This window comes from Neomonachus schauinslandi, chromosome 5 (genome assembly GCF_002201575.2).
Source record: "Neomonachus schauinslandi chromosome 5, ASM220157v2, whole genome shotgun sequence".
Classification (NCBI taxonomy): domain Eukaryota; kingdom Metazoa; phylum Chordata; class Mammalia; order Carnivora; family Phocidae; genus Neomonachus; species Neomonachus schauinslandi.
This window is the reverse complement of record NC_058407.1, coordinates 173,116,197-173,125,290: the sequence shown is the minus strand read 5'-3', so window position 1 is coordinate 173,125,290 and position 9,094 is coordinate 173,116,197.

Below are 9,094 nucleotides of genomic sequence, written 5' to 3'. Positions count from 1 at the left end.
CACAAACTATATTCTCTAGTAACGGTCACTGATACAAAATGAGGGCCGGTAGGTGAGCCTACTGCCCAAAATGCTGATATTGGGACTGAATTATGTGGAATGAAAATTAAGTTATTATCTCTGTTGACCAACACTATGGACAAGAATGGGCAGATGAGGTCTGCACAGGTGGAGATGACTATGTTATCCCCATGGCTTCATGTCGCCTTTTTCTGGGTCCTGATCTCCTCTTACAAGGACACCAGTCAGACTGGATTAGGGCCTGCCTCTCACCTCCGACCACAGAGGAACAGAGCACAATGCTCATGGAACAAAGTCAGACTTCTGCCTTGCAGTCTTGCTCCCAAACTCATCTACCCAAGCAACAACAATTTAATGGGTTGAATTGAGCTCCCCTGCCCCCAAAAGATGTTGAAGCCCTAACCCCCAGTACCTGTGATGTGACCTTATTTGGAAATAGGGTCTTTGCAGGTGATCAAGTGAAGAGGGGGTCATCAGGGCAGGAACTAATCCAATATGACCAGTGTCCTCATTGAAAGGAGAACTTCGGACCCAGACATCACACAAGAAGAGGCCACGTGAAGATGAAGGCAGAGATTGGGGTGATGCCCCTTCAAGCCAAGGAACACCACAGATTGACAGCACCCCATCAGAAGCAGAGGGGGAGAGGCCTGGAGCAGACCCTCCCTCTCAGCCTCAGAAGGAACCCACCCCAGAGACACCCTGACCTCAGACTTGTGGCCTCCAGAAATGGGAGACAGTACACTTCGGTTATTCAAGCCACATCATTTGTGGTGTTTTATTATGGTGGCCCCAGCAAACTGAAACACACAGAGAAACTGTTTTTAATTGGATCCTTTCTGTTCTCTGCTTAAAATTCACCATCACACTTAGGATAAAATCCCCTGACCAAGGCAGAGAAGCCCTGTGTAGCCTGGCCTTTGATGACATCTACCCCGCTCTATACCTATTCCTGAAATGCAATGCACTCCAGACTCACTGGACCCCCTTCCAGTCCGCAGACATACCAGATCCTCTGCTACCTCAGGGTCTTTGTAACAGCTGTTCTTTTCCCAGAGCCTTTTTTATCATTTTGATTTCAGTGAAAACACCACGCCCTCTGAAAGGCCCCCCCTGACAAGCACATTTAAGACAGACACTCCCCAGTTCCCCAGGCCTGTCCCAGCCCCTATCCTGTTTCATTTCTTGCACAGAACTAAGTACGGTCTGAGATTATCTTGGGGACAAAAGACCTGAAAGGAAACACACCAGAATGTTACCAGTGGTTCTCTCTTGGGTGAAATTACGTGCAGCATGATTTTAACTTGCTGCTTTCCAGAGCTTCCACAATTAACATGTATTATTTTCCGATCAGAAAAGAGACAACGGCTGCTTGAAAACATGGTCTACAATTTCTGGGCATCTCTGCCTTTAACCCAGTGCTGTTGGCCAACAGAACATTTCCCTTCTAGATGGTTCTCCAACATAATCTCCTTCCAGATGATCGTGCTTGGTTATAAAAACACTTGCTTAGAATTCTTTGATTCTGTGTCCCTCCAGCCAGAGCGAGGCTGACCTTAGTGAGTTGTCTGTGACCAAGAGGATGAATTGGAAGTGATGCTGTGTGACTCCCAAGGTCAGATCAGAAAAAGCCCTTTCTCTTTGGACGCTTGCTCTGGAGGCTTCTGGAGGAAACCAGGTGCCATGTTAGAAATACAACAGCTCTGAGACCACCATGTTGGAGAGGCCACCTGCAGGTGCTCTGGCTCCCAGCTCCATCGACCGCCAGCCTGCGGAGTGAGGCCGCTGGGTACTCCGTCTTGGATGCCCGTCCCCACACAGTCCTTGGACCACTGAACATCAGCCACCATTTGGTGGCAAAAGCATGAGTGACTCAAGTGAGAACTGCCTTGCCAAACCCTCCCCACCTTCTTGTCCCCCAAAAACCACATGCAAAATAAAATGAATTCTGGTTTGCACCCCTAAGTTTTGGGGTAATTTGTTTTTACAGAAACTGAAACTATTTCTGCACAGAAAAACAGTGATTTCCTAGTCAATTCAGAGGGCCTGGTAATGCCCGGTGCTGCAGGAACAGCAAGGAGGCACACCCAGGGGTTCCTGGAGCTATGACAGGAAACACTCCTCTAGGACAAGACCAGCCACCCGGTACGGTAGGTCCTGCTGGATTCCTTACCTCAGTCAAAGTTATATCCCCACCCTCCCAGATGCTTCAGACCTCACACATGGGGCAGGCTCGGCCTCAATCCAGAGGACTTGGGGCTGAGTGAGGCCATGGGCAGGAAGGACTTAGGTGGCTCTCACCCAGCAAGGTGAGACTCAGCATTGTGCGTGTGGCTCCTTCAGCCTGACCTTGCTGTGTGACATTTTTGCTGTGTTCGATTGGATTCTGAGAACCTGCTGAGGAATTTTTTGCCAAGCAGCTACCACAGCAGAGTGGAAACCACAAGGACTTTGGGGTCAGACAGCTCTGGAGACAGTCCAACTCTGCTCTGCTACTTTACTGGGTGTGCATTTGGCTGCAGTTAAGAGAAAATGTGAACAATGTGGGTTTTTATAAGAGAGGATTATTTTACTCTCAGAGATCTGGAGTAGGCAGTGCTGGCATTGCTTTAGCTGCTTTAATAATGTCAGCAGGGACCCAGGCTGTGTTAAGTCTGAGGCTCATGATTTTCCTTCTTTCTCCCCTTTCCTTCCTTTCTCTCTCCCTTCCTTCCTATCTTCCTTCTTTCCTTCCTTTTATCTCCTCATGGTCACAAGATGGCTGCAGCAGCACCAGATATCACATCTGCTAACAAGGCAATAAGAAGTGTGAGAAGTCATGTGAGCCACATTCCACCCTCCCTTTTTTTTTTTTTCCAAAAAGCAAAAGGCTTTTTAGAGTCACATGGAGCAGTGTTTTCATTGGGTTTCATGGGTCAGAACTGGATCACATGGCTCCCTCTAACTGCAGGAGGGACTGAGGAATTGGGAAACAGCTTTGTTACAATTGTCTTAATCATAAGCCATCACTTGGGGCTGGGTGCATTGAGGCCTTAAACTCGAGTTCCTGTCAGCAAGGAAGGAGATGAGGAGTTATAGAGACAGGTAGCAGTATCCACCCAAGCCACTTGACCACTTTCATGTCTTAGTGACTCTAAACAAGACACTTGAGGCCTGTGAGTCTCAGTTATTTACCTGTAAAGTGGAACACCCCGTCCTCAGCATCCGGCAGGGCACCTGGCTTACTGAGCATGTCCTGAATGGAAGCATTCCTGGAAGAAAGCCATGCTGCCTTATCGAAATGTGTCACAAAATGTCTCCAGTTAGCCTGGTGGAGGTTTACATCGTGGAAACGGAAGTGTTCACAGTTCTGGCCCTGAGACCGGCAGTCTGCTTCAGAAGGAAAACAGGACAAATCTGCATGCTGCAGAGGGAATTTTGTCCTGCAAGCTAGAGTGGGCTGGAGACATCAGATAGGAGCCATTGCAGCCCCGACGGTGAGTCTCCCAGACCTCTGCTCTCTGCGTCTCTAGGACCCGTAGCCACTGCGCCCAGCACGGGTCACCAGGGCCCACGGAGATCTCTGCACTTACTCAGTGCCACTTACACACATTCCCTTCCTGGACTTTTTTTTACTTTTTTTTGTAGGATCATTGCTTATGATCCTAGGAAAGGTGCACCTGGACTAATTTCTGTGCTGGAAAACCAGCTCACATTTTGCCCAGAGCAATGTTACCAAGGTTGTTCCGCTTTCAGCCCTAACTCAGATGCATTCTCCCCTCCTTGTTGGATCCTGTTGCCGTTAATCAAGCCGATTTTCTGCCGCCAGCCTAAATTGCTACTTGCCGCAGTCTCTTCGCGCCACAGAGAAATCCCTTTTACCACCATCTCCCGAGAGGCTAAGTCCTTGACTCCTAACCAGAATAAAGTGACTTGTTAAACTAGTCCATTGCCTTTCGGAATGAACATGGCCGCATAAGACCGTTTTTTTCTGTCTCCTCCTGGAAATTGTGCATAAAGAACAAGGAGAACTTAAAAACCCCATAAACCCCATTTTCGGGGAAACCAGAAAACTGATATAGTCCACAGACTTCAGGGTACGTGCGCAGACTGTCAACCAGCCAGGACGGAGCAGAGCTAACCGTGCAGGGTGGGGGAGGTGGGGAGTGAGGGGGGCTGATGGCGGCTGGACATCCTAAGATGAAGGGGTTTGCCCCGAAACAGGGCAGACACGGGCACTCTTCTCGTCTGGGCCACAGAAGCACAGGAAGTGGGTCTGTAAAGAATGGAGCTGGTGCTTATGAGAAGTAGCCTAACTCTGGCAGGGGAGAAGGAAAACCCACCCCGATTGATGAATTAATTCCGCCATCCCTCAAGGACCTCCTGCTGACTGTCCTCCCAAATTCTGCCTTTCCTTTTTCCAAGTTAATGGCGTTTTAGCCAGGCACAGGGCCACCCACGTGGAGACTACGCCTCCCAGACTCCCTTTCAGCTTCATGTGGTCATGTGACTATTAGAGGCCAATCAGAGGGTTGTGAGCAGAAGGGACGCTCCCAGCCTCCCTCTCAGCCCCCCGTGGTCATGTGACTATTAGGGGGCCAATGGGGAGTGAGGAGAAGGGAAGCGCGCCGCCTTTGGCGTGAGAGCCAACTGCGAATTTCGGACGTCTGACGTTTTCCAGTCTTTTCCAGAGGCCGGGAGGCAGGTGCAGTGCCGATGGTGCTCCCCTTGTGTTCGGTGTGGGCGGGAGTCTAGGGGATGAGGGAGCCGCAGGAGGGAAGGCACCTGGGTCTGGGGTGTAGTATGGAGCGCCTCCGCCTCTGCCAGGACGGAGAACCGCGGGAGGGTGGTGTGGGAGAGGGGGGCCCGGGTCCTGCGCAAGCTGTAGGTCTCTACGTCCTTAAGCCGCGGGCTCTGTCTGTGTATAGACGTGCGCCCACAAGTGAGGAGTGGCCGGCAGGGAAGCTGAGGTGGCGCGCGTGAGGGGCTCCGTGGGACTCCTCACCCCAGCCCTCTGGGAGTCGGTCCGTCGGTCCCTCCGCGCACGTCCGGCGGGAAGCCCGGTGTCCCCGGTCCGGACCCCTCCTCCCCCGCCCCTCCCCCCACCCCAGAATTAGGCGAGTCTCTCTGGAATCCTCCCACCAAACAGTTGCCAGTTTCCTTCCAAAGTTGTTCCTCGTCCAGGATCTCAAGTTCCAGGAGCACGTGCCCACAAAGCCCCGACTGTGCAGGAACGCAGGAGTGTCCCGGCAACAACCCCACAGGGAGCTTACGGCGCGTGCCCCCCGCCTCTGATCTTTTCCTTGTCTTTCACAGCGCTGCGCGAGGGCTTCTCAGGCCTCCCGGCTTTCCTCGAGCCCCGCGCCCTCTGACCGCCACCGAGTCCAGCTCACTGTGGACCTGCAGCAGGGGTTCCTGACCGGTGGTGTTTCTCATCTCACCAGTGAGGCCCTGGACCGCTGCAGGTAGGGTCTTGAGGTCTGGGGAACCTTCCGGAGTTGTGCACGCCGGGCAGCCAAATGTGTGTTCACTGACTTCCTAAAAATCTCAAGCTCACACGACTGTGAAAATGGTTTCTATCTGGAGGGTGCGCTCGGTCCAGAGAACAGGCACTCGTGCGCTTACCTAAGCTGACCAGCCCGTGGTCCCTCAAATGACGTTTAGAGAAGAAAGTCTTTTTTTGGTACACAAACCAGAGTTTACGCAAAGTGTCCGTGTATAAAGAGACAAAATCGGGCCTGACTGTGGTGGTTCCGAGGTGGTTCTGAACCCATGTGACCCACTTTCCTCCTTCCTCAGCCAGTCTCGGGGATCATGACCAAACCCGTTCAACTGAAAGTGACAGTGGTCCCAGCTGCCCTACCGTCTGCCGGGGCCCGCTTCATCCTGTCCCACGAGCAGAAACCCTAGGCTAACTGCTAACACACAACGGCGTGGATGAATCTCACAAACATTTTGTCCAGTGAAAGAAGCTGGGCACGATGAAAGGACGTACTGTTTTATTCCGTGGATGTGAAATTCTAGAACAGACAGATCTGTAGTGACAGCAAATCAGTAGTTGTTTCTGGGGCTTGACTAGGGAGGGGACATGAGAGAATGATCTGGGTAATAGAAAAGTCGGTCTCTTGATAGAGGTTTGGCTGACACAGGCGTTTGCACTTGTCACCACTCGTCAGATTGTAACGCTTACAACTGGTGCATTTCGCTGTATGAAAATTTCACCTAAAAAAAAAAAAAGAAACCAACGAACAGAGAAGGTGGGGTGAGTAAGTGGCCTATTGTAGCCAAGCAGAGGGAGGGTGGGGGGCTCTGCTGAGAGCTAGCCTGGACACGCAGGCTGGAGCCGGCCACGGAGCCATGACCAGGTGACCGGACTGTTTTGCCACTAAATGGGATGTACTGAAAGTTTTAGTGTAAGAGTGTGATATGACCAAAACTGTGTTTGGGAGGGTGATTATTTCGTCACTATCTCAGGTGGGCACATCCCAGCTTCTTGCTTTGAACTTTGCTGCTCATTCTGGCCACCACACATCTGAGCATCTTTTCTGTGTTTGGGGAATCAGGCAGAGCTGCCTCTAGACACCCCACCAGACAGGCTGAAAGTGCCAGCTCCCAGCTTTCACACCTCCCAGGAAGCCAGGCGAGGGCTCCTGGCTCCAGGGGCATCAGAGCCAGTAGGCAAAGGAGCAGGGACCTCATGGGAACAGTCTGCCAAGAGTGGCCACCGCAGAGCAGCTGTGTCCAGTATCCAGAGCCCCCAGTGTTAGGGACCAAAGAGGCCAGTGGGGGAAGCAGACTTGTCAGTGCCCCGGGGTGGGGGCTGCAGCGTCTCCCAGCCGGTTTGAACTGGGACACTGTTCACAGCAAAGCAGCCTCTACACCTGACTGTTAGATCTCATGGACATCTGGGAGCTCCCTAAAATCCTCTTATAAATTCCTTTTCTACTTTAATTAACTAGATTCAGTTTCTGTTGCTTGTAACTAAACCCTAACCAAAAACAGTTCCCTGCTCTGAGTGTTAGTTCCTTGGATCTGCAGGTAGCCATGGCAGAGACGCAACGGGGAGGACAAAAGTCGAGGTCTGAAACCCAGCCCTCTCGTTAGTGTCCTGGATAAGTGCAGTGAGATGTTTACTCTTATGTCCTTGGGGCTCCTTGCCTAAGAATGTGAGAGTTACAGCAAATGACCTGAAGACCCCGTCTAGCTCTAAAGACATGATGGTATGGTAGCTAACAGGTAATATCTGATAGGACTTGGTGTCTCTACTTGGAGGACTGTCCTGTGTGGAAAGGTGGTGCCATTGTTCCCCTGCCACAGTACCCCTACCCTGGGGGCATGTGAGGCCCCTGGTAGAAGCAGTATCCACCAAGAGTTCCGGCAGTAGACAGGGCAAAGGCTCTCTACCATCAGCTTTCTCCTTTGTCTGTAACATGCCTCTGCTCCAAGACTTTGGCCCGGAGGCAGGAGGTCAGGGTATTCATCTTGCCCTGTTGAGAGCTGAGTCCACCTTCACTAAGCACTCAGCTTAATTATCAGAACTGGGAACTGGGAATTCTTAGACACATGTGGCTGCAATTCAGTGCAGGACTTCTCACTTGTTTGAGGAACTTCTTCAAAATCAGCTTACCTGAACCATAGATTTCCCAAAAAGATTCTTCCAGCCGGACAATGTGTTTGCTTCAGACAACTGTGTATTTATCAAAACTCCTTCTGGATCCTTGCCTTTTTTTATTTAAGTTCAATTAATTAACATATAGTGTATTAATAGTTTCAGAGGCAGAGTTCAGTGATTCCTCAGTTGCATATAACACCCAGTGTTCATTACATCAAGTGCCCTCCTTAATGTTATCACCTAGTTACCCTATCCCCCCACCTCCCCTCCAGCAACCCTAGAGTTAAGAGTCTTTTGTGGTTTGTCTCCCTCTCTGATTTCATCTTATTTTATTTACCCCACGCTTCTCCTATGGTCCTGTTTTGTTTCTTAAATTCCACATATGAGTGAAATCATATAATTGTCTTTCTCCAATTATTTCGCTTAGCATAATACCCTCTAGTTCCATCCACATTGTGGCAAATGATAAGATTTCTTTTTTTGATAGCTGAGTAATATTCCGTTATATATATAGACCACATCTTCTTTATCTGTTCATCTGTCAGTGGACATCTGGGCTCTTTCCATAGTTTGGCTATTGTGGACATTGCTGCTATAGACATTGGGGTGCAGGTGCCCCTTCAGATCACTATGTTTGTAAAAAGACAGTCTCTTCAACAAGTGGTGTTGGGAAAATTGGACATCCACATGTAGAAGAATAAAACCGGACCACTTTCTTACACCTTACACACAAACTCAAAACGGATGAAAAATCTCAATGTGAGACAGGAATCCATCAAAATCCTAGAGAAGAACACAGGGAGCAACCTCTTTGACTTCAGCTGAAGCAACTTCTTGCTAGACACGTCTCCAAAGGCAAGGGAAACAAAAGCAAAAAATGAACTATTGGGACTTCATCAAGATAAAAACTTCTGCACAGCAAAGGAAACAGTCGACAAAACCAAAAGACAACCCACAGAATGGGAGAAAATATTTGCAAATATCTTATCAGATAAAGGGCTAGTATCCAAAATCCATAAAGAACTTATCAGACTCAACACCCCAAAAACAAAAAATCCAGTCAAGAAATGAGCAGAAGCCATGAACAGACATTTCTCCAAAGAAGAACTACAAATGGCCAACCGACACATGAAAAAATGCTCCACATCACTTGGCATCAGGGAAATACAAATCAAAACCACAATGAGATGCCACCTCACAGCAGTCAGAATGGCTAAAATTAACAAGTCAGGAAATGACAGATGTTGGCGGGGATGTGGAGAAAGGGGAACCCTCCTACACTGTTGGTGGGAATGCAAGCTGGTGCAGCCACTCTGGAAAACAGTATGGAGGTTCCTCAAAAAGTTGAAAATAGAGCTACCCTATGACCCATCAATTGCACTATTAAGTATTTACCCAAAGGATAGGTCCTTGTCTTATTGTGCCCACCAAACCTAAACTATTCATGTCGAGAACTTTGTGCCATCCAGTGTGGTCTCCCCA